The sequence below is a fragment of the Hordeum vulgare genome, chromosome 4H (assembly GCF_904849725.1).
Source record: "Hordeum vulgare subsp. vulgare chromosome 4H, MorexV3_pseudomolecules_assembly, whole genome shotgun sequence".
Classification (NCBI taxonomy): domain Eukaryota; kingdom Viridiplantae; phylum Streptophyta; class Magnoliopsida; order Poales; family Poaceae; genus Hordeum; species Hordeum vulgare.
This window is the reverse complement of record NC_058521.1, coordinates 102,644,715-102,652,243: the sequence shown is the minus strand read 5'-3', so window position 1 is coordinate 102,652,243 and position 7,529 is coordinate 102,644,715.

Below are 7,529 nucleotides of genomic sequence, written 5' to 3'. Positions count from 1 at the left end.
CTCGTGAGTTCCTTACTCTGACTGAGGACACGGTAGGGTTATGTCTGACATAAGTAGGTGTTCGAGATCGTTCATTTGGTCATCAGTAGCTCACGTCCTCTATGCTTAGATCTCCCCCCTCCTTTATTCTTGTACTCGTAAGTTAGCCACCTCAAATAAATACTTAGTCGCGTGCTGCAGCCTCACCACTTAACCATACCTCACCCATTAAGGTTTGCTAGTCTTGATACCTTTGGAAATGAGATTGTTGAGTCCGTGTGGCTCACAGATTACTACAAGACCAGTTGCAGGTACAGGTAAACAACTACGTTGATGTGAGCGCGCTGATTGTGCTATTTGGAGATTCTTCTTCTTCTTCTTCGATCTGGGATGGGTTCCAGGCCGGCAGCCTGGGCTAGCAGGGATGGACGTCATTATTTTATCGTTTGTTTTCATCTGTAGATGGATCCTGCTCTTCTTCATGATGATTGTGTGTATTATACCATTGTGACTCTGATGTAGGTTGTGGCGAGTGTAAACCAACTCCTTATACTCATCTTTTCAGTACATGTACTTGTAACAATATCAATTCTTGCAAAACGACGAGATGTGTTTCTATCCCTGTCGACGCCCTCGCGCGAAAATAAGGATATGACCGCATCTTGGGCGTTACAACTACCTAGTACCAGTGCGGAGATCCTAATGATCTATGAAACATTCTCCTCGGCAAACCGACGAAAAAGAGCCTTTCGAGAGCTCAATCAAATCAACCATGTAGTAGAGGCAAACCCCTGGTCGAACATACATATCACCTTCATCTAAGATGACGAGCCAGTAATAAACACCAGCCGAGCACCAGCCGCCCGAGTCCTGAGCCCCATTGTAGAAGACTTCAGATTGAGCAAAGTATTTATGGACGAGTGCAGTGGCCTTAACGTCATTTACGAGGACATGTTGGAAAAAATGCACTTCGACCAATCTCGAATTGACCAAAGCTCAACCACCTTCCGAGACATAGTCCCCGAGAAAGAAGTACGCGACATAGGATGTGTTACACTCGATGTTGTATTTGGTACCCTCGATAACTACCGATCCGAGGAGCTCGTGTTCCACATCGTGCCATTCTGCAGTGGCTACCATGCCCTACTAGGACGGTAGGCCTTCACAAGATTCCAGGTCTTACCACGTTATGGGTATATGAAGCTAAAAGTGCTAGGGCCAAGTGGTATAATCACGACAGGAAGAGATCCTCAGAGGGTGCTTAGTGCCGAAAAGAAGACGACATCCCTAGCCTTGGAGGTATTGGCCGAAACCCTGTCCGCAAAAGATCTAACTCCCGTGAGGGCCGTAGTGGACAAAGATGACATAATCCTCGAGAAGCAACCAAAATATACATCTTTCAAGCCAGCAGACAAAACTATAAAATTCCAGGTACACCCAACGGATACCAATAAAACAGCATCCAACGGAACCCACCCAGAACCCAGAGTAGACGAAGCACTACATGCCTTCCTATGCGAGAAGTGGGACATATTTGCCTGGCATCCTTCAGACATGCCAGGGATCCCCATGGGGCTAGCCGAACATAGCCTGAACATAATATCAGGCTTTAACACGGTCAAGCAAACGCTATAACGATTTTCTGAACCTATGCGTCAAGCCATGGGGGAAGAACTGGCCAAGTTATTGGAGGCCGGATTCACATGGGACATCAAACATCACAAATGGATAAGTCCGGGCGACTTTGCGTCGATTTTAAAGATCTTAATAACGCATGGCCAAAGGACACCTTTCCGTTACCTCGAATAGATCAGATCATTGATGCCTACTCCGGACACGACTCCCTATGCTTCTCGATGCCTACTCTGGATACCACCAGATCAAAATGAAGGAATCCTACTAGACGGAAACTCCTTTCATAACTCCATACGGGCCGTTCTACATCAACACAATGCCCTTCGGGTTAAAAAAATGCAGGCGCCACTTACCAACGCATGATCCAGACATGTTTCGAGAAACAAATTGGCAAAACCATGGAGGCATACATTGAATATGTAGTCGTCAGGACCCGCCACGTTAGCAAACTGGTATGCGACCTAAGAGAAACATTTGCCAGCCTACAGGCATACAACACAAGGATTAATCCGGACAAATGCGTCTTTGGAGTCCCAGCCGGAAAACTCCTTGGGTTTATTGTGTCGCAGCACAGAATTGAGGCCAATCCGGCCAAAATCCGAGCACTATCCGAACTAGATATCCCGACATAGCTACCACACGTCCAAAAATTGGAATGCTCCATGGTGGCTTTAAGCCGGTTCATCTCTTGCCTCAGCGAGAAGGCCCTCCCGCTCTACAGGTTGCTGAAGAAGACTAAAAACTTCCAATGGACCGAGTAGGCCATGACGGCCTTGGAGGAAATCAAAAGCTACTGGCCAGCAACCCTATACTCGTTGCGCCTTTCCCAGGGGAACCGATGTTGCTGTACATCGCAGTCACGAACCAGGTGGTCAGCGCGGTCCTCGTCGTAGAACGAGAATCTGAAGGTCACCAGTTACGGGTACAAGGACCTTTCTACTACATATCCGAGGTGCTTACCCTATGCAAGACGAGATACCGACAATATCGAAAAATCGCTTACACAATGTTCATGGCGTCGTGCAAACTCAGACGTTACTTTTAGGAGTAAACGGTCATGGTGACATCAGAAGTACCCCTGAATGATATAATCAAGAACAAGGATGCCACTAGATAGATTGCCAAGTGGGCCATCGAGCTCTTGCCGTTCGAGATCACCTATATAAGCCAGGGAGAGCCATCAAATCTCAAGTGTTGTCCGACTTCGTCGTGGAATGGACGGCGGCCGAACTCCCCAAAAGAATACAACACCAACGCTCATTGGATGAAGTATTTTGACGGATCCAAAAACCTAACCGGTCTAGGAGTGGGTGTAATCCTCACATCTCCTACCGGAGACAATGTGTGATACGTGTTACAGATTATGTATGCCGACTCCAATAATGCAGCCGAATATGAAGCCTTGTTGCACGATCTTCGGATGGCGGTCTTAATGGGCATACAACGGCTTGAGGTACGAGGAGACTCAAACCTAGCCATATCACAAATTAACGGCAAATTCAACGACAAAAACCCAAAGATGGCAGCATATAGAGATATCGCACTCAAGATCTTAGCACGTATCAAGGAATAATAACCAAGCCACGGACGTCCTCGCATGTTTAGGCGCGACACGTGACCCTGTCCCCAATAACATATACCTGGAAAGTCTCTTTAATCCATTCTTGATGTGGAAGGACAAGTTGGGGAGCAAAACAACCCACAGGGTGGAGCAAACCACCCCCCCGCCACAACCCTTCCATATGAGGAAGTCATCGGCGTACCTTCCATTGAGGAAACACCCTCAGGACATAACGTCATGGCAGTAATCACTGCATGGACTAAACCATTCCTTGCCTACCTACTACGCAAGGAGGTCCCCGAGGACCAAACTGAGGCACGATGCATTATTCGCCGATCTAAACCATATAAGGTCCAAGAGGGCGAGCTGTATAAAAAGAGCACCACCGAAATACTTCAATGGTGCATATCTAAAGAAGAAGGGAAACAATTGTTGGCTCAGGTACACTCCGGCATGGACGACCCTCATGCAGCAGCCCGGGCCTTAGTCCACAAGGCTTTCCGAGATGGCTTATTCTGACCTAAATCTAGATAAGACGCTCACGCACTCGTTCAACGATGCCGGGATGACAACTATTCATGAATGAAAGCCATATGGCTCCTACAGCCATTCGGACGATTCCGATCACCTGGTCGTTTGCGGTCTGGGGTCTGGACATGGTCGGCTCACTTAAAGGGGGACCAAGAAAAATAAATATCTCTTGGTAATGGTCGGTAAATTCACCAAGTGGATCGAGGCAAAGCCGGTCAGTTCCGCCAATGCCAAACCACTCATCGATTTTATATCTGGTGTTGTGCACCGTTATGGTGTCCCGCACAACATAATAACCAACAATGGATCCAATTTCATCGCCTAGGAGGTTAAGGATTGGTGTGAAAATCAGGCCATCAAGATCGACTACGCCTCAATATAGCACCCACAAACCAATGGCCAAGTCGCACGAGCCAACAGACTCATCATGTGTGGTATTACGCTCTCTTAGAGAACCCGACCGCCATTGGGTGGAGGAACTCGATTCCGTGCTATGGGGCTTACGTACCACTCCAATCCATTTCACAGGGTACACGCCATTTTTTATGGTATACGGTCCCGAAGTGGCCCTTCCCAGTGATATCATCCAAGATGAACCTTGTGTGCATATGTACGAGGAAAACAAAGCCGAGAAAGATCGACACGACGATTTGGACGCCCTAGAAGTTGAGCGGGACATAGTTTGGGCCCGACCAGCATTTTACGAGCAGCAACGTCCACGCTATCAGAGCATAGAAGTTCGGGCCAAGGTGTACAACGCGGGCGAACTCGTGCTTAGCCTCCCAGAAAAACAGAACCATAAACTTCACCCAAAATGGGAAGGCCTCTTCATTAGAGACGCAGTGCTAACGGGAGGAGCTTATCATCTACGCAATCTAGGAGACAATGTGTTGGATCCAAACACATGGAACCCGGCTCGCCTTCACTGTTTCTACGACTAGGCTAGCATTTTTTTCTCTTCCTTTCCCTTTCTTTCTTCGAACATTTTTTGTTTCCTCTTTCTTTGTAGGATCTTCCTACATTACCCCCAGGTGAGTTTGGCTTAACCGAACACAATGATTTTTCGGGATACTCACATAAATTTGTATATCCTAGCACAACACCTGGGGGCTTCCTAACGAAGCGGCCAGATATGTTTAAACATACTTGTCCGGTATAAACCTCGACTTAAAGTAAATTCGTTCCATGGTATGTATCAATTGGACTTAAGATCTTTGCAAAGTTGGGATGCCTCGCTCCCGTGCTTACTCTCTACGTTCCCGATCAATTTAGCTAGAGATTAATGGGAGCACCTTTGTGACTGATACAACCAGTTCGCCTCGATTTGTACCTCAGACAGGCGAAGCCAAAATCTAGCGTTCTTAATACACAACTTGGTCGGCAGAGAACGGGACCAAATGATCAGCAATACTAGCTATTGCACACGCGAGTTAATGGGAAAAACATACTAAACACCTGCAGTCTATGTACCAACCCGGAAAAAGGAACCCATAAAGGAACTAATTTTTCCGAAAGATTTTTCCTACATTTCATCGTGATATCCTCACACCATCTTTTTCTGTTCGTACCATATGGCCAGATTGCCTTGTTCTCGGAAATTGATTCCTAATAACATAAGATACAAAGTACGAAACACTCTCGGGTTTTTTCATCATATGAGGTAGAAGCCGATGGCCGGTTATGACAAATGTTACAAACTTTGATGGGAAGTGTCTTGGCACACATAATATAAAAAATACACATGGTTACACCCTTTGTTGGTCAAGGTCATCTATTTTAGTGTCGAGAGCACAATCTTCCTGCGATACGCGGGCAACCGGCATCAATTGATTGTACACTTGATGTACAGGAACCCCCGGGCTATCAGGGCCTGCCAGACCAACTTGGGCCATGTGCTTGGTATCAAGATTGGTGAAACGGGTCTTTAGAATGGCCCACACTTCCCGAGCTCCTTCTCAACAGGTTGTAGTCTTCCACAGCTCGAAACAGCTTTGGGCTCTTTTGAAGAGTTCGTATAGTTCAGCCATCCCTTGCGGAGGAGTCTGGTCCGGCCATAGAGCTCAGATCATATTCCGCATGGCTTTTAGAGCCCTCTTGTGAACAGTAGAAAGCTCTTGTAGCACATTCTCCTCGAAGAAATTAGATTCCGTCATGGGACGCCCGGTCAAGAGACCTCTTAAAGAAAAATAAACAACGGAAGTCTTTGAGTATCCATTGTCATTTAAATGATGTATCAAACAAACAAGTCAGGGATTTTTTTACTTACAAAATAATCCGCTCTTTAGTTGGTGCTTTTCTTCATTACTTTGTGCCAGTTGAGCTTTTGAAGCTTCAATCTCCTCAGCCTGATTTTTCTTCTCCTTCCCGAGCTGGTTGTCTTCTTCGTGGCATCTTGTCAGTGCACGATGACCGGCCCCGAGCTACGTCCAAATCCCTTTGCATATGGTTTATGGACTCGCCTGCTACATTACAAAGTCCTCTGATGAGTAGTCGGCCTTTTGTAATACACCACATCATCAACCATTTTACACTTACCATGAGATTCCCAGGTAAACTTCTTTACATCCTCAAGCTCTACCTTACTAGCTTGAAGTTTGGTTTGCATTCGCCGCACACCTTCGGACAATTGCTATTTTCCTCCTTCAAAGCCAAGAGAAGACAACATCAATGGTCGGGTCGAGCCTTAACTCGGCCATTCCGACCAAATTAAGGCTCGGGGGCTACTAGACCCGAACTTCAGTTCAAATTACCAAAGGATCGGTAAAAACCTGTAGTTGTGCCGACATCTGCAAAGGTACTTATTTGATTCTATTTTGTGCAACGCCAATATAGACATCCACCAAATTGAGAGCATTAAGCCGCTACTCGGAGAAGACATGGTGTCGTAATAAATCCTTGCGATGTCGATGGTTCATAGCACTATCAATTTCCAAATTCACCATTGAAACATCATCGGCATTGGCCGAAGATTGTGGGTTCGGCTGGTTTTCAAATTCCTCAGCCCCATTTTCGGGCAAGGAGTTTCGCGCCCATTTCCTGCAATTATCGGCAAAAGGGATTGTAAGTACACCAAGGAAGCCACCATTCTTATAAAAATAATTGGTGGATATCGGTACCTGGATGAAGGGACGGATGCAATATTGCCTACCACCGCCAGTGCGGGAAGTTGTTCCTTAGTGAACACAACCTTGGCCGGAGGAACGCGGGATGGTGTTCGGCGCGTATTCCGACGATGTTTTGGAGCAGTCCCTGAGGCGAGTGGCCACTTTTCGCTTGCTCACCGAAGCTGGAAGAGATCTTTGGTTATCGTCTTGAAGGGCCACTACCTGTGTGTCGAGATTCTCCTGATAAAATACAACATCTTCAAATATTATGGAGATTTCTCGATCTTCATGGAATCGAGGGTCGTCGTCTCGAGCGTAATTCTCGGGCTGGGGAGCGGGGAAGCTCGCTGTATCGATCCAGTGCTTCCAATCCTGCAAGCAAAGGATCATGAGTTTTTACGTTTATTCGTAACACGATCATGAGTCTGGACTTGCCCATGTAATGGGGTTGTACGATGCGAAGCCTTCTCAGAAGGCGAGACGGGCGAAGTCTTCATTTTCTCCCTTAATAAGATCACCCAGAATGGGCGCTAAGTCATCCTGGGTGTCCGGTCCTTGCCTCTTGCAAAGCGTCGAGTCATCTGTCCCGCCGAACTCCCATAAAGGATGAATGCATTGCTGGAGTGGTTGAACGCACGTGGTGATAACGGTGTCCATCACCTGTACGATGGTCAAATCACCTTCAGCCAGTATTTTTACCTTGGTGGCTAGGCACCTCA